This window comes from Macaca fascicularis, chromosome 1, assembly GCF_037993035.2.
Source record: "Macaca fascicularis isolate 582-1 chromosome 1, T2T-MFA8v1.1".
Taxonomy (NCBI): domain Eukaryota; kingdom Metazoa; phylum Chordata; class Mammalia; order Primates; family Cercopithecidae; genus Macaca; species Macaca fascicularis.
In genome coordinates this window covers 14,070,001-14,089,618 of record NC_088375.1, presented here as the reverse complement: position 1 = coordinate 14,089,618, position 19,618 = coordinate 14,070,001, and the positions used below count along the sequence as shown (strand labels likewise).

At 46.5% G+C, this 19,618-nt stretch overlaps 1 long non-coding RNA gene across 9 annotated transcripts in view; it reads right to left on the bottom strand.

Moving 5' to 3' along the window:
- Positions 1 to 13,473: 13,473 nt before the first annotated feature.
- Positions 13,474 to 19,618, bottom strand: part of LOC123573035 (uncharacterized) — a 19,117-nt gene continuing 12,972 nt past the window's right edge. Inside the window, exons 3-7 of one of the 9 annotated variants that reach the window (XR_012413829.1) lie at positions 19,027 to 19,171; positions 17,168 to 17,618; positions 16,199 to 16,300; positions 15,674 to 15,761; positions 13,474 to 14,897 (exon numbers count right to left, since the gene is read on the bottom strand). This is a non-coding gene — a long non-coding RNA (uncharacterized lncRNA). Of the gene's footprint in view, positions 14,898 to 15,673; positions 17,619 to 19,026; positions 19,172 to 19,618 lie in introns of all 9 variants that reach the window. The other 8 variants (XR_010586527.2, XR_012413913.1, XR_012413843.1 and 5 more) reach the window with 8 other exon arrangements.

The following is a 19,618-nucleotide window of genomic DNA, read 5'->3' as shown; positions in this document are numbered from 1 at the left end:
TATGAGCCAATTTCATGCCATTGCACTCCAGCCTGAGTGCCAGAACAAGACTCCATCAAAAAAAAAGAAAAGAAAAAGAAAAAAGAAAAGAAATCTATGCTTCTGAAGAATAATTTCACAGGGCAGAGCGTTCTAGACTGGTGTTTGGGGGTTTTTTTCCTCAACACTTTAAGTATTTCACTCCATTCTCCTCTTCCTTACATGGTTTCTGAGGAGAAAGTAAATATAATTCTTATTTTTGCTCCTCATAGATAAAGTGTTTTGTCCCTCTGGATTATTTTAAGGTTTATTTCTTTATTTTTGATTTCCTGTAGTTTCACCAGGTTGCCCAGACTGGTCTTAAACTCCTGAACTCAGGTGACCTGCCTGCCTCGGCCTCCCAAAGTGCTGGGATTACAGGTGTGAGCCATGGCACCTGGCCAGTTAAATAATTAGGACTAACATGTTGAGGAATCTAATGGATAAAATAGACAACATGAAAGAACAAATAGGCAGTGCAAGCAGAGAGATAGATATTCTAAGAAAAAAGAAATCAAAAAGAAATGCTAGAGCCCAAAAATACTGTAAGAGAAATGAAGAATTCCTTCAATGGACTCAACTGGGGAGAGACTGTCTGAGCTTGAGGATCTGACAACAAAAACTTCCAAAATGAAAAATCAAAGAGAGAGAAGACTAAAAAACAGAAGATTATCCTAGAACTGTTGTACAACTACAAAAGATGTAACATACACGTAATGGAAATATCAGAAGAAGAGGAAAGAGAGAAAAAAAAACAAAACAGAAGAAATACTTGAGACTGGGCACGGTGGCTCACGCCTGTAATCCCAGTTCTTCAGGAGGCCTAGGCGGGCATATCTTTTGAGGTCAAGAGTTCAACACCTGCCTGGCCAACATGGCAAAACCCCATCTCTACAAAAAATACAAAAATTAGCCAAGTGTGGTGGCATGTCCTTGTAGTCCCAGCTACTCAGGAGGCTAAGGTAGGAGGATCACTTGAGTCCAGAAGTCAGAGGTTGCAGCAAGCTCAGCTGCCCCACCAAACTCCAGCCTGGGCAGCAGAGGAAACCCTGTCTCAAAAAAAAAAAAAAAAAAAGGAGGAAGAAGAAGGAGGAGGAGAAGATACGTTTCAAGCAGTAATTACTGAGAATATTTCCCAAATTAATGTCAGACACAAAACCACAGATCTAGGAAACTCAGAGAACACTAACCTGGATAAATACCACAAAAAAAAAAAAAAAAACACAAAACACACAAAAAAACAAAAAAAAAAACCTATACTATGTATATTGTATTCAAACTACAGGAAAACAATTAAACAAAGGGATGAAGAAAAATATACCATGGTAACACTAATCAAAAGAAACCAGGGATAGTTACATTAATGTCAGAGCAGATTTCAGAGCAAGGAAAGTTATCAGGGATAAAGAGAAGCATTGCATGATGATAAAGGGGGTCAAATCTCCAAGAAAATATAATAATTCTTAATGTGTATGCACCTAACAACAGCATCAAAATATACAAGACAAAAACTGACAGAACTGCAGAAATAGATAAATCTACTTTTAGAGTTGGAGGCTTCAACACCTTCTATTGGAAATGGACAAACTCAGCAGGCAGAAAATCATAAGGACATAGTGGAATTCAATAACACCATCCGTCATCCGGCTGTAATTGACATCGATCAACTACTTCATTCTAGCAACAACACAATATACATTCTTCTCAAGCTCACGTGGAACATTCACCAAGATAGATCCCATCCTGGGCCATAAAACACACCTTAACAATTTTTTAAAAACAAAAATTATAAAATACCTGCTGTCAGACTAAAATGGAATTTAACTAAAAATCAATCATGGAAAGAAAGCTGGAAGTGTTCAGAATACTTGGAGATTAAATACCACACTTTTTCATAACACATGGCTCAAAAAAGAAATCTCAAGAGATATGGGGTTGGGGGGAGGAAGTTGGTTAAAAGATACAAAATTCCAGTTAGACAGGAGAAATAAATTCAAGAGACCTGTTGTACAACCTGGTGACTGTACTTAATAACAATGTATCATATTCTTGAAAATGTGAAGTAGATTGTGTTCTCACCACAAAAATGATAACTTTGTGAGGTCATATATATGTTAATTAGCTCAATTTAGCCATTCCACTCTATGTATATAGTGGAATATATATAGAAATATAATATATTGAAATATATATTATGTATATCTTGAAATATATATTTTGAAACATGTTACACACAATAAATACACACAATGTTATCACTTTAAAAAATTAAAATTCAATAAAATAATCTCGAGGAATAAAAATATTTTGAACTAAATGAAGATGAAAATGTGACTTATCAAGTTTTGTGGGATGCAGCAAAAGTAGTGCATAGAGGAAGATTTATAGCCTTGAATACATATATTAGAAAAGAAGGAAGATCTAAAATCAATAATCTAAGCTTCCTTTTTAGAAAACTAGAAAAAAGAGCAAATTAATTCTGAAGTAAACAGAAGAAAAGAAATAACACAGCCAGGCACGATGGCTCACGCCTGTAATCCCAGCACTTCAGGAGGCTGAGGCAGGTGAATCACTTGAGGTCAGGAGTTCGAGACCAGCCTGGCCAACATGGCAAAACCCTGTCTCTACTAAAAATACAAAAAAATTAGCCGGGCTTGGTAGCGTGTGCCTACAGTCCCAGCTACTCAGGAGACTCAGACAGGAGAATTGCTTGAACCCAGGAGGCGGAGGTTGCAGTGAGCCGAGATCACGCCACTGCAGCCCAGCCTGGGCAACAGAGCGAGACTCAGTCTCGGAAAAAAAAAATTAACTCAAAATGAATCATAGGCCTACATGTAAAGTGCACAAATGCACAACTCTAAAATTCCTAGAAGATAACATAAGAGAAAATGTAGATGACCTTGAATTTGGTGATGACTTCTTAGATGCAACCCTGAAGTCCCAGATGTGCCAGGCCTGGTAGCTCACGCCTGTAATCCCAGCACTTTGGGAGGTTGAGGCGGACAGATCACCTGAGGTTGGGAGTTCGAGACCAGCCTGATGAACACGGAGAAACCCCGACTCTACTAAAAATACAAAATTAGCTAGGCATGGTGGCACATGCCTGTAGTCCCAGCTACTTGGGAGGCTGAGGCAGGAGAATCGCTTGAACCCGGGAGGCGGAGGTTGCGGTGAGCCAAAATGGTGCCATTGCACTCCAGCCTGGGCGACAGAGTGAGACTCTGTCTCAAAAATAAATAAATAAATAAAGGCCAAGATGCAACACTAAAGACCCAAAAAACCTACCGAAGTTTTAACCTGTTCTACCAAGAAACAAATACTATTTCAGAATATAGAGAAGAAGCAGTCTCCAACCCCTTTTATGAAACTATCATAGTCTTGGTTGTGAAACCCAACAGTATTATAAGCAAGGGAAGTTATAAGCTTCATCAGTGACCATACCAATGGAAATATACACTGAAATAGGATAATTTAAGTCAGGCACAGTGACTTGTACCTGTAATCTCAGTTACTCGGGAGGCCAAGGCAGGAGGATTCTTGGGGCCAGGAGTTTGAGACCAGCCTGGTCAACATAGTGAGATCTCTGTCTCTAGAAAAACAACATAAAAATTTTTAATGAAATAGGATGATTTGGAGAAGATTTATTTACAATGTGTGGTTGAAGGGGAACAACAAGGGATCTCATTCTTGAGATAGGAACCAGGGAAGAGAAAGCTTATCAGACCTCAGAAGAAGAGAGAGTGGTTGGAATAAGCAACTCATGTCTCAAAAAATATAACCAGCCGGAAATGAACACACTGTCCTCCCTTCCTCCAGTCTCCTGCTAGGGCTCCCCACTGGCCTGATCCAGCTGTCAACCAGAGCGTACAGGACCTTGATGAAGAAATTCACATGGGTCAGCCCTGCTGGGCAGTGGGCAAAGTGGAGTAAAAAGAGCAAGCACATCTGGAAGGGCAAAGGGAAGATCTCCAAATTGCAGGCCAAACTCGCTCATACATTTAGACTGAAAATTCTTTTTTAAAAATTATCAAGTTAAATCTAGCAATGTATAAAAAAGCTAATATGGAATAACCATGACGGGTTACATTTTAAAATGCAAGTTTGCTTTAACATTTTTTTCTTTTTTTTTTTTTTGAGACGGAGTTTCACTGTTGTTGCCAGGCTGGAGTGGAATGGCACAATATTGGCTCACCGTAACCTCCACCTTCCGGTTCAAACAATTCTCCTGCATCAGCCTCCCAAGTAGCTAGGATTACAGGTGCCCACCACCATGCCTGGCTAATATTTTTTTATAGTTTTAGTAGAGACAGGGTTTCACTATGTTGGCCAGACTGGTTTTGAACTCCTGACCTCAAATGATCCACCAACCTGAGCCTCCCAAAGTGTTGGGAATTCAGGCATGAGCCACCACAGCCAGCCTGCTTTAACTTTAAAAAAACAAATTAACTAAAAAAGCAAATTTTTCTCCTTTAAAAAATTAAAGGAGAAAGAAATCTTGATTATCCCTATAGATATAGGAAAGATGTTTCCTAGGACTCAATATCCTTTCTTGATTAGAAAAAAAAAAAAATTAGTAAACTAGGAATAGACAAAAATTTTCCTTAACGTGATAAAGGAGATCTACAAAAAACAAAACAAAACAAAAGCCTACAGCAAACATCAGAAGCTGAAATGCTGAAGGCTTTCCCTGTGAGCCTTCAACAAGATGAGGATGCCTGATAACCCCACTCCTTTCAACATTATGCTGGGGGTCTCACAGGAAGTCAGACAATGCAACAAGGCAAGAAAAAGAAATAACAGGAGGTTTAGGAAGAGACAAATCATTAATATTACAGATGACATAATGTCTACAAAGGAATTCCCCTAAATAATATACATATATTATTAAGATATTACAGTTAATAAGAGTATAACAAGATTTCTGAACACAAAATCAGGATACAAAAATCAGTTGTGGCCGGGTGTGGTGGCTCACGCCTATAATCCCAGCACTTTGGGAAAGGAAGAAACTAGTTTGTATACCAGGTGCCACAGGCTGCAGGGCTTAATCTACAGGAATGTGTTTCTTCACATTTCTGGAGGCTGGGATTCTGAGACCAAGGTGACTGCAGGGATGCCTCCTTCCGAGGCCTTTCTCCTTGGCTTGCAGATGGCTGCCTCCATTCTGAGTCTTCACTTGATCTTGCCTCTGCATGTGGCGGTCCTAATCTCCTCTTCCGAGATAGACATCAGTCATGTTGAATTAGGATGTACCCTCATGGCCTCATTTTAATTTCATTCCCTCTTTAAGATCCTATCTCCAAATACACATTCTGAGGTGCTAGGCGTTAGGGCTTCAATGAATTCCGGATGTGGGAGGACAATACAGTTGCTAACACCTGGGAAACCGTGGTATGAACTCAGCTGCCCTGGTCCAGGCTGGGGCTGGATTCCACGGGAGGAGGTGGGTGTGGCCATCTTTTCCCACTCACTGAGGTGCTGGTCCTCCGTGGGCTTCTTTCTTCTGATTGTCTTCCAGTTGCCAGGTTGTTTCCCACACCAGGCCTGAGTTAGGGTCGGGACTCTCCATGGCCATGAGCATCCTTCTTTGCTTCTCTACATTCACCATTTCTGCAGAGGCCCCTCCTTTCTAGGAAGAGGGAACTTCTCCAGTTCCTGCCAATAGTTACAATGAGATTAGATGTGAATACAAGGGCCAACCTAGGGGAATGGAGGGCAATGGAGAGGTCACTGGGAAGGAAAGTCTCGGGCTGGCTATGCATGGGCATGTGACCCCCAGTGCTTTATTTTTAGTGCCAGCTTGTGATATAACACCTTCTCCTCCTTACTGCCTACATCTCACACCATGCAGCCACCACCACAGCAGACAGCACAGTGCAATCGGAAGAGCACACGCAGACTTGGGGCACACAGACCTGGTTTGACTCATGTCTCTGCCATTTACTAACTGTGTGGTGTTGGCCAGGTTGCTGATTCTTTGGGGGACTTGTTTTCATCATATATGTAGAAGGGGACAGTAATATCTACATTATAATATCACTGGGAGGATTACTTGAAATCATGCATGTAACGTCCTGGGAGCCGGGCACAGTGGCTCATGCCTGTAATCCCAGCACTTTGGGAGGCCGAGGCAAGCGGATCACCTGAGGTCAGGAGTTCGAGACCAGCCTGGCCAACATGGTGAAGCCCTGTCTCTGCTAAAAATACAAAATTAGCCAGGCGTGGTGGTGCACGCCTGTAATCCCAGCTACTCTGAGGCAGGAGAACCACTTGAACCCAGGAGACAGAGGCTGCAGTGAGCTGAGATCACACCAATGCACTCCACCCTGGGCAAAAACAGTGAAACTCGGTTTCAAAAAAAAAAGTGACTGGGACCTGTTGTTAGGGGTTAAACTATGCTCCCCTAGCCAAAAAATTCATACGTTGAAGTCCTTACCCCCAGTACTTAACAATGTGAGTATATTTGGAAACAGAGTCTTTAAAAGGGTAGTTTTAAGATTTAGTGAGTAGTTAAGATTTAGGGAGGTCATTACTGTGGGTCCTAATACAATTTGACTGATATAAGAAAAGGAAATTATGACACAGACAACTGGGAGCAGTGGCTCACGCCTATAATCCCAGCACTTTGGGAGGCTAAGGCAGGTGGATCATGAGGTCAGGAGTTTGAGACCACCCTGGCCAACATGGCAAAACCCCATCTCTACTAAAATTACAAAAATTAGCTGGGCGTTGTGGCGGGTGCCTGTAATCGGGAGGCTGAAGCAGGAGAATCGCTTGAACCCAGGAGGTGGAGGTTGCAGTGAGCTGAGATCACGCCACTGCACTCCAGACTGCTCTTACAAGACTGTCTCAAAAAAAAAAAAGAAAAAAAAAGGACACAGACACACACAGGGGACAACCACATGAGGACACAGAGAGAATAGGACCATCCGCAAGCCAAGGAGAGAGGCTGCAGGGGGAGCTGATCCTGCTGACACTTTGATCTTGGACTTCCAGTCCCCAGGAATAGGAGAGACTCCGTTTCTGTTATTTAAGCCCCCTAGTCTGCGGTACTTTGTTACAGCAACCCTTGAAAGGGAACAGTCTTCAGGCTGATAATCCTAAAGAAACCCTGGCCCCCAAGGCTGCCCCAGATCTTCCCCATTTCCCCCCAGGACTATCCATGTAAGAAAGACTTAGGGTCACTCATCTGAGCCAGTGACATTATGGACCCGAGAATCAAAAATAAGATGAGTTGGGAGTGAATACGAGAAGATGCAAATTTTCTTTTAAGTCATTGGTGGGGGTTTGGGAGCGGTAAAACGGGGGATAGACATGTTTCAGTCAAGAAAAAAATAATCAAGGCATGCTGATAGATCCCTAAACAATCTCAGCCTGTGATGACTTTGTCATTTCGAATGATATCTTTACTGATATTTGTCAGTTTGTTCTATAAACTGCAGTTTTCACAGGTAACCTTGTGAACAATGGGTTTCCTGTGAACCAGCACGCCCACGTCTTTAGAATGTAGCCAGGTCTTCTGATTTTTCATTCCCTATTTTGGCAGTCAACAGACAGGCCACTTGTCTTTGCTGCTAAGGTGGAAGAAGGAGATAAAAGGATTTATTATCTGAACATTCTGGAACCTTCCAAACAAATCTGGTTTTTTTTTTCCCTAAAAGCTGGACCACATTTCGCAAGATGAGAAGTACATTTTCTTTCTAAACCAGCTTGTTCATCTCTGCTTGGTTCACACAAGCATTGACTCCTTATTGAATGACAACCTGCTAACCCACAGAGTAGGAGATTGCTACGACAGCACAGCAGTTGCACGCTGAAAATCCAGAGGATTAAGTGAGTTTGCATCATTCATCACTAGCGTTCCGAGGTCACGTTGCGGCATCTCCATCACCAGCTGCCCGCTGGCAGGTCCTTGGGCTGTGTGAGAAGGGGATGAGATCAGCGTCCAGGGGAGAGCCCAGAGGGAACCACAGGCAGCCCCTCTGCTCACAAGAGGGGCTCATGCTCCCCACAAATGAGACACCCCGTGGCTGGGGCACCAGGCTCATCAGGCAGAAAGTGGGCTGGATTTCAGCCTTCACAATTTGCACAGCCTTAGAACCCACACAGCCCTGGACAGCGTCAACCGTTATGAACTCTACAGCAAAGGTAGCAGAATGTTCAAAGTGATGCTTTGGGTTCCAAGCTACTTTCAATGGGATAGGAAATAGTCTAGAAGCTGATCCACAACCTGTGAGCCTTCTCACTGCCCCCACTAAAAAATATAAAGAGTGGGCCAGTTGAGAGACATGATTTTGAAGAGAAGATTGCCTGAGGGGTGTCTCTGTGGAGAAAGCTGTGCTTCCTGAGGAGAAGTGGGGGCCTCCCCTCATCTCAAATCCGTGGGTTTCCACAAAGTGTCTCAGAGAGCTCACCCTGGGATTCCCTCTTGCTGATGGCAGAGGAGGCTGGCGCCCTTACCATCCAGGAAATCCAGAGAGTGGGTGTCGGGCTGCGGGAGGCTGACGAAAGCCCCAACCGTGTCAGGCCTAACCCCGGAGCCTATAAATGTGGCCTTATTTGGAAAGAGGGTCTTTGCCGATGTTATTAAATTTAGGATCTTAGGATGGGGAGATTATCTGGGATTAGCCCTAAATGAGATTATATGAGCCCTAAACGCAATTAGCCGTTTCCCTGTAAGAGAGGGACAGAAGGAGGTTTGCCCAAGGCAGAGGAGATGGCGATGTGATGCAGAGGTGGGGACTGAGTGATGCAGCCACAGGCCAAGGGTTGTCAGCAGACACCGCAAGCCGGAAGCAGCAAGCTGGGTATTCTCCCCAGTCGCAGAGGGAGCAGGGCTGTGCCCACACCTTGATTTCAGCCCCGTGATCTTGGTTTCAGACTTCTGTCCTCCAGGACTGTGAAAGAATAAATTTCTGTGTTAAGCATCGTAATTTGTCGTAATTTTTTAGAGAACCACAGAGAACTAATGTACAGGATGACTACTGCCTGCTTTTTTTAATTATTATTTTTATTGATTGATTGATTGCTTGAGACAGAGTTTCACTCTTGTTGTCCAGTCTGGAGTACAATGGCACAATCTTGGCTCACTGCAGCCTCCACCTCCCGGGTTCAAGCAATTCTCCTGCCTCAGCCTCCCAAGTAGTTGAGATTACAGGCATGCGCCATCATGCCCAGCTAATATTGTATTTTTAGTAGAGACGGGGTTTCACCATGTTGGTCAGGCTGGTCTTGAACTCTTGACCTCAGGTGAACCACCTGCCTCGGCCTCCCAAAGTGCTGGGATTTTGGGCATGAGCCACCGCATGGTTTTTTTAAATAAATTTTTGGGTGTGTGAACCGGGCACAGTGGCTCAAGGCTGTAATCCCAGCACTTTGGGAGGCAGAGGCGGGCTGATCACTTGAGGTCAGGAGTTCAAGACCAGCCTGGCCAACATGGCGAAACCCCCTCCTCTAAAAACACAAAAATTAGCTGGGCATGGTGATGCATGCCTATAATCCCAGCTACTCAGGAGGCTGAGGTAAGAGGATTGCTTGAACCCAGGAGGTGGAGGTTTTAGTGAGCTGAGATCGCGCCACTGCACTCCAGCCTGGGCAAGAGAGTGAGACTCTGTCTCAAAAATAATAATATTTATTTTTGTAATGACATGGGATCTCACTAGGTTGCTGGTCTTGAACTCTCGGCCTCAAGTGATCCTCCCTCCTCAGCTTCCCGAAGTGCTGGGTTTACAGGTGTGAGCCACCATGTCTGGCCCTGCCTGCTTTGATGCCAGAACCAGAAGCAAGCACTGGGTTGGGGTTGGCCTCCCTCCCAGAGCTTGTCGGGGCAAGCCACATAAGAGGGTCAGAACCAGCTGCAGCCACACGGAGAGGGAAACAGCATGGGGTCCGCTAGGGGCCTGACCAATAAGACCACCTGGAGAGGCGGAAACCCCAGCAGCAAAAAGCTCGAGGTAAACCCAAGGGACTAAAGCAAAGAGTCTCAAATGATCACCAAGAAGAGACTCCAGGAAGCGCAGACCCACGGAGGAGCCCCGCCAGGAGAAAGGGCAGCTTTCAACCACAGCCAGACCCAAAGGATGCACAGCCAGCCAGCTGCCCATGCACCTACTCGGGTGAGAGCTGTCCCGGGCCCTAAAACCCCTCACCCAGCTCCAACCTTGGGAGAAAGGACAGAAGCCAGCCTCATCCCTTTCCCATGCAGACTTCCAGCCCTAAGCAGCCTCAGCTGGAGCAAGAAGAATGGTTTGAAGTTTTGACTAATATCTTGGCTTAGACATTGAAATTCCAAATTGAGACTGTTTTGGTTTTTTTTTTTCCATTTAAAGCAACCATCAGACAGACTATTTCCTAAGAGGAGCAGAAAAGTCCAAGCCCGCCAGGGTCTGGGAACATGAATCCGGCTCAATAAACTTTAACGGGGCAGCACAGGACAAAAGCTAAAGTCGCCTTCCAATTGCATCGCAGGCTGTGCTCGTTCCACACACCAGTTGCACAAAGGCTGGTGAAAACATCTCAGTGGAACTGAGAGTAGCCAAGTTCCCGTGAAAGGAAAACATGCAAATCTGTTTTCAGTATCACTTTCAAGCTTCCTGAGTGGAGCCTTTGGCCTGGAATGACTCGCATTGACGTCAGCCGGAGGCAGCCATATCGCAGCAGCTGCCATCCCTTCCTCACCCGCAGCCCCCCGGGGCAGAAGACACTCTGGTTTTGTTCATGGGAGATTAAAAACAGTTGCTGCTGCATCCATAATTCACAACCGCTGTGATCACCGGGGCCAGGAATACTGAGCAGAAAGCATAAGGCGTCCACATTAAAACCAAGGGGAGCAGGCGCAGTGGCTCACCCCTGTAATCCCAGCACTTTGGGAGGCCAAGGCAGGCGGATTGCCAGAAGTCAGGAGTTCAAGACCAGCCTTGTCAACAGGACGAAAACCCTCTACTAAAAATACAAAAAAAGTAACTGGGCGTGGTGACTCATGTCTTTAGTCCCAGCTACTTGGGAGGCTGAAACACGAGAATCGCTTGAACCCAGGAAGTAGAGGTTGCAGTGAGCCGACATCATGCCATTGCACTCTGGCCTAGGCGACAGAGTGAGACTGTCTCAAAAAAAAAAAAAGAAAGAAAGAAAGAAAAAAACAGGCCGGGCGCGGTAGCTCATGCCTGTAATCCCAGCACTTTGGGAGGCTGAGGCAGGTAGATCAGCTGAGATCAGGAGTTCAAGACCAGCTTGGCCAACATGGCGAAACCTGTCTCTACTAAAAGTACAAAAATTAGCCAGGCGTGGTGGTGGTGGATGCCTCTAATCCCAGCTATTCAGGAGGCTGAGGCAGGAGAATCACTTGAACCCGAGAGGTAGAGGTCGCAGTGAGCCACACGCCGCAACACTCCAACCTAGGCGACAAGAGCAAGACTCCGTCTGAAAAAACATTAAATAAATAAATAAATAAATAAAATATAAAACAAAAAAACAAAAAAAAAAAAAAAAAAACAAGGGGAGACCCACAAAAAAGATGCCAGAGACGGGGATCATTGTCAACTGGGACCCTGCCCAGGGCACCACACGCTTGCCGGTTCTCCTGAGCCTCAAGGCGATGGGATCTACGCCACACATCTGAGGCTCTGATAAACTGCTGGAAACACGGGCTTACGCATGATGCTGCTTTGTTTTACGGCACTCTGTGAGGGAGAGAGGGCAGGTACCCCACAGCCCACGGTGGACTCCTCTTGCCTACGGTCTCCTAGCAGAGCAGCAATCACCCAGGAGAGAACAAACTCCTTCCCGGGGCTGCACTGGGGCTGGTGGCAGTGGTGGCAATGTCGATTGTGATGTGCCCTGCCCTGCACTGGCGGCTTGGACCGTGACTCTATTTTGAATCTTCTGGTTCCTTCCAGCATCCAGGACAAGGCCTTAGCAGTAAAGCCCAGCTCCACACGGCTCCTGCAGCATGGAGCTGGTTCTCCTCCAAAAGTCCTGAGAGAGGTATCATTTCTCAAGCTGGTAGATAATTCTGCCGCTTTCTATAGTGCCTCTCAGACACATCCCGTAGGTAATTGTTGCTTGAAGCCTCTATTAAAATGTGAGGCGACAGAAGCCAGTGGACTCTGCATCCCTTTCCTTCGTTTAGTCTCAGGATAGAATGGTCTTTCTGACTAAGCCAGTGATTTGGGCATAAGGAAAGGAATGTGAGTGTGGGGAAAGGGAGGTGGGGGAGAGGGCGGCGTGCACTGCTGCACTCTCTGTGGTTTTAAGATCCTTCAAATAGAAGCTGTGAACATGTGGCTGGGCGCAGTAGCTCATACCTGTAATCCCAGCACTTTGGGAGACCGAGGCAGGCGGGTCACTTGAGGTCAGCAGTTCAAGACCAGACTGGCCAACATGGTGAAACCCCATCTCTACTAAAAGTACAAAAATTAGGTGTGGTGGCGGGTGCCTGTGATTCCAGCTACTCGGGAGGCCGAGGCAGGAGAATCGCTTAAACCCAGGAGACAGTGTTGCAGTTAGCCAAGATCATGCCACTGCATTCTAGCCTGGGCAACAGAGCGAGAGACTTTGTCTCAAACAAACAAACAAAAAAAGGCCACACACAGTAGCTCATGCCTGCAATCCTAGCACCTTAGGAGGACAAAGCAAGTGGATCACCTGAGGTCAGGAATTCGAGACCAGCCTGGCCAACGTGGAGAAACCCTGTCTCTAGTAAAAATACAAAAATTAGCTTGACGTGTTGGCATGTGCTTGTAATCCCAGCTACTCAGGAGGCTGAGGAAGGAGAATGGCTTGAACCCGGGGGACGGAGGCTGCAGTGAGCCAAGATCGTGCCATTGCACTCCAGTCTGGGTGACAAGAGTGAAACTCTGTCTTAAAAAAAAAATAAAAAGATAGAAGCTGTAAACATGTGGCTGTGCCTTGGGACTGCCCGGCTTCGGCACTGCTCTGAAGTCAGGGCCGGCAGAGAGCAGAGCTTACTACCAGAGGACGTGAGTGCAGATCCTGCTGCTGCCTCCACCACTTGTCTGAGTGGGACACCAAGCCCAGCTCTTGCTGCTGCCACTGCTTCTCCCCAGGGGCCTGCCCCAAACCCCACTCCTGGGCTGAGGTCTGGCCCCTCCCCTCACCTTGCTAATTACAGTGCCGTCATAGGTGATGTCATTTCCCAGTATACTGAGCAACGCGAGGGTGGGAGCTTGGGCCTGTCCAAATCCCAGCACCCATCACATAAAATGCAAAATGAAACACGCCAACCGCAGATAACGTCCAGATGGTATTCTTATTGCTGGCGTTGCGATATCAGTAAGTATCAGCAAGTAACCATCATTCCCCACGCCTCCCTTTCTTGGGTCTAAGGAAAACTCGTAAGGTTGTGTGGATCCACATCGAGGACCGTCTGCTCGGATGTAGGAGACTCTTCTGGGGAAAGGCAGACGGTGAAGAAAAACAAGAGCTGTTTTGCTGTTGTTACTTTTAATCAATCTTTTATTCACAGCTACAAACCTTTAATCAATTATGGATAAAACACAAAAGCTTTTTGAGATGCCGATAAAGGAATCCATACTGAGAGACCACATAAAATCCGAGTGCTGAGCTGGCCATGGGCTTGGCGGGTCAGCAGCACACGGAGGCACAGACATGGTGGCACCAACAGAAAAGAATGTGGGAAAATTTTGTCCCCCAGATAATACGAATAGAACAATAAAATGAGGTTGAGGGTTGAAATGGCAAAGTCAACGTTGCTGTCATTCCCTTGGGTCCCTTCCATGTGCTGGGCTACAATTATAAATGGGGCACGCTGGCTGCATGCCAGGGGCTCCTGGCCTCCAGGAGACAGACACTGTCACACCAGGCTAAGCAAGTGCCATAAAGTCAGGGATCGCTTGGGGCCAGGAGTTAAAGACCAGTCTGGGTAACACAGCAAGATGCCATTTCTACAAAAAAAAAAAAAAAAAAGAAAGAAAAAAATTAGCCAGGCATTACAGTGCACACCTGCAGTCCTAGCTACTTGGGAGGCTGAGGTGGGAGGATGGTTTGAGTCCAAGAGTTCGAGGCTGCAGTGAACAATGATCGAACCAATGCACTCCAGCCTGGGTGACAGAGCAAGACAAGACCCCGTCAATCAATCAATCAATGATAAAACAGGTCACTGGCCAGATTTGGCCTACAAGGTAGTAGTTTGCCTGCCCCTGGTTCATTTTAGAAAATACAGAGTTGAAATCCACTAGCACAGTCCCTCCAAGTCCTGCTTTTCTTCCCCCTTCATATTCCACATGCCTGGATATTTTCTCATATCCAGTGATTCCAAGGCATTGCTAAATGATCTGAAGATTACAGTGAGTTTGCCTTCATCTAAGCTCAAGAGACTGCAGTGCATAAAGATAATTTGTTCAACAGTGTGAGAACTGCTTTGCCAGGAGTGCTGAGTGTTTTAGTAATCAATCAATCAATCAGTCAGAGAAGAACTCATTAGGCGCATGGTGCTGTTCCACACTGGAGATGTGCAGAGCATTGAGGCTGGATCCTCACAAGCGTTGAGGCTGGATCCTGGCACGTGGGTTGGTGAGAAATTCCCACTTCCCTGTTGCCCGGGTACTGATCGCCGTTTCACACAGTTTTAGTTGTGTATAATCCTTGAGAGTCACATCTTCCATTTCTTAACCTGTACAATGAAGAAATTCAACTAAATAGCAACGTGATTTTATGTGTGCACCAGGGGGCTTCTCAGCGAGGGCTCCTTGGAGATGTCTTGAAGGCAGCCATGCACCATGTACGAGGACTGGCCTCAGGGCAGGCTGAGCCATGGGGGAGGGCTCTTAAGCCCAAGAGATGGAGGCTGTAGTGAGCCATCATCTTGCCACTGCACTCTAGCTGGACAATGGAGCAAGACCCTGTCTCAAAAAAAAAAAAAAAAAGAAAAGAAAAAGTATTCACTATTTATATGAAATTCAATTCAAATTTAGCTGAGCATCTTGCCTGTTTATTTGCTAAATCTGGAAGCCCTCCAGGGAGAGAAGCAAGTTCACATTTGAGTGTCTGGACCTCCCAGCAACATACTATTTGGTTCCTACAACCTGTGCGTGGGCATGAGTGCATGGAAATGGCGATAGGGAGAAGGAATAAAACAGAAATACAGGAGGGTAAGTAATTAAAGCCTCGGTATTTTTGCTGTCATTGCAAGAAGGAGGAAATGATCTGACATATGGTATAGATGAAGAGTTGAAAACTCAATGCCAGCCAGGCGTGGTGGCTCACGCCTGTAATCCCAACACTTTGGGAGACTGAGGTGGGTGGATCACCTGAGGTCAGGAGTTCAAGACCAGCCTGGCCAACATGGTGAAACCCTGTCTCTACTAAAAATACAAAAATTATCCGGGCGTAGCGGTGGGCAACTATAATCCCAGCTACTCAGGAGACTGAGGCAGGAGAATCTCTTGAACCCAGGAGGTGGAGGTTGCAGTGAGCCGAGATTACTCCACTGTACTCCAACCTGGGTGACAGTGGGAGACTGTCTCAAAAAAAAAAAAAGAAAAGAGAAAAAGAACAATGCCACAAGGAGCTAGACAAGGAGTAAAAGTAAGTCAAGTGAAATGGATATAGCCACAGGGAACAGTGGGGACATGGGACACTAGGGGATGCATGCCCCACCTAAGAGGTCTGCCGGTACCTCGCTCTGGCTCACTCTGCCATGTGATCTTCAGGATTTGGTGCGGAAGAGCTGATTCTCCTCAGGCTGACGGTCCTGGTAACCTCACCTGTGGAGAGTGAGGCTGATTTCAGAAAGAGCTTTGGAGAGCCCGCAGAGTTCACGAGTAAAGCTGAATACAGTCCCAGCCCCAGCAAATGAAGGCTCCTTTAGCATTAAAGCAACTACAAGCCTCACCTGGAAGCAGCACTGCCAGGTAAACACAGGACACCCAGTTAAATGTGAACTTCAGATAAACAATGAATACCCTTTCAGTGTAAATACATCCCAAATATTGCATGGAACACATTTACGCCCAAAATATCTATATTTGTTGGCCAGGCATGGTGGCTCACATCCATAATCCCAGCACTTTGGGAGGCCAATGTGGGAGGACTGCTTAAGCTAGGGGTTTGAGACCAGCATGGGCAACATAGTGAGACCCCATCTATACAGAAATAAAATAATTAGCCAGATATGGTGGTGCACACCTGTCGTTCTAGCTACCTGGGAGGCTGAGGTGGGAGGATAACTTGAGCCCAAGAGATGGAGGCTGCAGTGCACTGTGATCCCGCCATTGAACTCTAGCCTGGACAACAGAGTGAGGCCCTGTCTCAAAAAAAAAACAAAAAACAAGTATTCATTGTTTATATGAAATTCTATTCCAGTTTAACTAAACGTCTTGCCCTTTTATTTGCTAAATCTGGTAGCTCTCTAGAGAGAGAAGCATATTCATGTTTGAGTGTCTGGACCTCCCAGTAACATACTAGGTGATTCCTATGTACTCCCCCTGAGGCCAAAGGATGGATGTTCTAGAACCTTTTCGGCCCCTCCCCAGTTGTGTGTTCCCTGTCCCTCCGAGCCTCGGTTTCCTCATCTCTTAGGTGGACATGGGAATTCCTATCTCACAGGATTGTCACAAGGATGAAATGGAGTAAATGTAACGGCGTATTGTACAGTGTCTGAGATGAAGCGGACACGCAACACGCTTGCTGCTGAGTGAAATTCCTCACCCTCCGAATGACGCTTTGTTCTCCCACTGCACCTGTCCGGACCCGTCCAGGCCGGGACCAGGAGAGCGTGTCACCCCCACAGTGGCAGGCAACGTCATGTGGCCTCCAGGGCCTTCAGGGGGAGGCAGCGAGGAACACAAGGGCTGTGCTCCAGGTGAACCGTCCGGATCACAGTTCAGGGGAGAATGAAGGCCCTGCCTTTCTGTTCTTTTGGGTTGGAAGCCACGCCTACAGAACCCTCCTTCTCCACTTGGGCTTTGCCGCCATTTTTCAGCGGCGTGGAAACTGCTGCCAGCAGCACAAGGATGGTTTCTAGTGCAACCAGAGAGTTCTCTGAGGGGCTCGGAGAGACCCAGGACCGGCTTCAGCCACCTTCCCCACTCCGGCCTGCAGCCTCTTGAAAGCCAGGCCTGAACATGGAATAGCTGGGAAGCCTTCGAGCATTCCAAAGAAGAAACGGAACCTGGAGCATGAAGAGCTTCATTTTATCAGCTTCCTTCCCTGGATGCCTGAAGGGTGACACCGGATGTCTGCGCTTAGGACACAGAGGTGCCTGCCCGCGCCGCACGCTGATCCGCCTGCAGACGGCCCTGTCCACGCACACACAGACACGTCCCAAACATTGCAGGAAGATCTCTTAAGGGGGCTCATTTAACTCTACTTCCCTTGGAAATAAAAGTGACTGCATTCTTTCACGAGGGCTGCCATAGCAAAGTGCCGCAGCCTGGGTGGCTTCAGCAACAGAAATGCCTTGTCGCCCGGTTCTGGATGCGGGAATTTGAGATCAAGGTGCCAGCAGGTCGGTTCCTTCCGAGGCTGTGAAGGACGGATCAGTTCCAGGCCCCTCCTCGGCGTGCAGGCCTACACGGTCACATGGAGTTCTCCCTTCACAGCTGTCTGTGGTCAAAGGTCCCCTTCCCTATAAAGACACCCATCATGTTGGATTAAGACCTACCCTCACAACCTCACTGTAACTTAGTTACCTCTTTAAAGACCCTATCTCCAGACCAGGCGCGGTGGCTCACGTCTGTAATCCCAGCACTTTGGGCGGCTGAGGCGTGTGGATCACCTGAGGTCAGGAGTTCGAGACCAGACTTGCCAGCATGGTGAAACCCCAACTCTACTAAAAATACAAAAATTAGCCAGGCGTGGTGGCGTACGCCTGTAATCCCAGCTACTCAGGAGGCTGAGGCAGGAGAATCACTTGAACCTGGGAGACAGAGATTGCAGTGAGCTGAGATCACACCACTGCACTCCAGCCTGAGCGACAGAGCAAGACTCTGTCTCAAAAAATATATATATATAAATAAAATTAAAATAAAGATCCCATCTCCAAACAGGGTCACATTTTTAGGTACAGGCAATTAAGACTTCAACATGTGAATTGGGGGGGAGGGGGACAGAATTCAACCCGCATCAGTTATCTTGTTGGAAAGAATAAAGTCCATTAATCGAAAAGTCTGCTGTGGTAGATATCACAAATATTCCTCTTCTACATGGATGAATCTCAAAATAATTATGCTGAGTGAAAGAAGCCAGGCCAAAAGAGAACACGCTGTGTGATTCCATTTATATAAAACTCTAGAAAATGCAAACTAATCCATACAGCAGCAGAAAGCAGTTCAGTGGTTGTCTGAGGATTGAGGAGCAGGGATGTCACGGGTGGGGAGATGGCAAAGGGTCCCAAGGAAACTTCCAGCAGTGGTGGAATCTTCATTATTGTGATTGTAGTGGTGGTGGTTTCATGGGCATATGCGTGTGTCAAGCTTATCAAACTATAGACTTTAAATATGCATATTTTATTATACATCAATTAAAATTCCATAAAGACTTGGGGGTTTTTTAAGAATAAATATGGCCAGATGTGGTGGCTCAGGCCTATAATTCCAACCCTTTGGGAGTCCAAGGCAGGAGGCTTGCTAGAGGCCAGAATTCAAGACCTAGTTGGTCCGAGTGTCGTAGGTCATTGTTAAGCTGATTTAACATTGTCTCCCCCTATAACCACACCTGACTATTAAAAAAAAAAAAGTTTGAGACCAGGCTGGGCAACACAGCAAGACCCCACCTCTATTAAAAAATTGTATAAAAATTAATCAGGCATGGTGGTGTGCACCTGTAGACCTAGCTACACAAGAGGCTGAGATGGGAGGATCACTTGAGCCCAGGAGCTCAAGGCTGCAGTGAGTTATGATCAAGCCACTGCACTCCAGCCTCTGGGCAGCAAAGTGAGATCCTGTCTCAAAAAATAATAAATAAAACAACAAATATTCCACTTCTCTTCTTCCCTTCTGTTCTTTTGTTGGCCATATGGTAGGCATATACTTACCTCCCTGTTCCCTTCGAAGTCAGGTGTGGCCTTGAGACAAGGCTTGACCAATGAGATGCTGGCAGAAGGGATAGGTGTCACTCACAGGTGGTTGTATTAAGAGCCAGGGTGTGATTCAGCACTTTCCCTTTAGTCCCACCCCTGCAATCATGGAAGGATGAGTCAAGATGGAGCCTCCAGCCACCTGGGTCCCTGCCATGACCAGCGCCCCCTGCTGACCTGCGGTAGATGTGCATCACCAGTGAGAAAATCCTTTGCTTTTTTGAGTCACTGAGATTTGGGGCTTGCTTATTACCACAGCATAACCTAAGCTCTGCTGACAGAGTCACCTACAAGTGAGAGAGTCTGTCATTCAGCTGTGGCCCCACTGGAATCAGGCAGGAGACGGAAGCCACACAAGTAGAGGGTGAACCTAACCAACCACCCAGACTCCTCCCCTCCCGAAAGCCTCGCTATACTCTGGTCCTTTTTGCTACACAGTAATATGCATAAAGGGGTACACACTTGCTTTTCTGTGTAAAAATGGCTCCCAAAAGAAAGCTAGCTGCTGGGGGTGGCAGTGGAAGTGAGAAGGAAGGCAAGCATTCC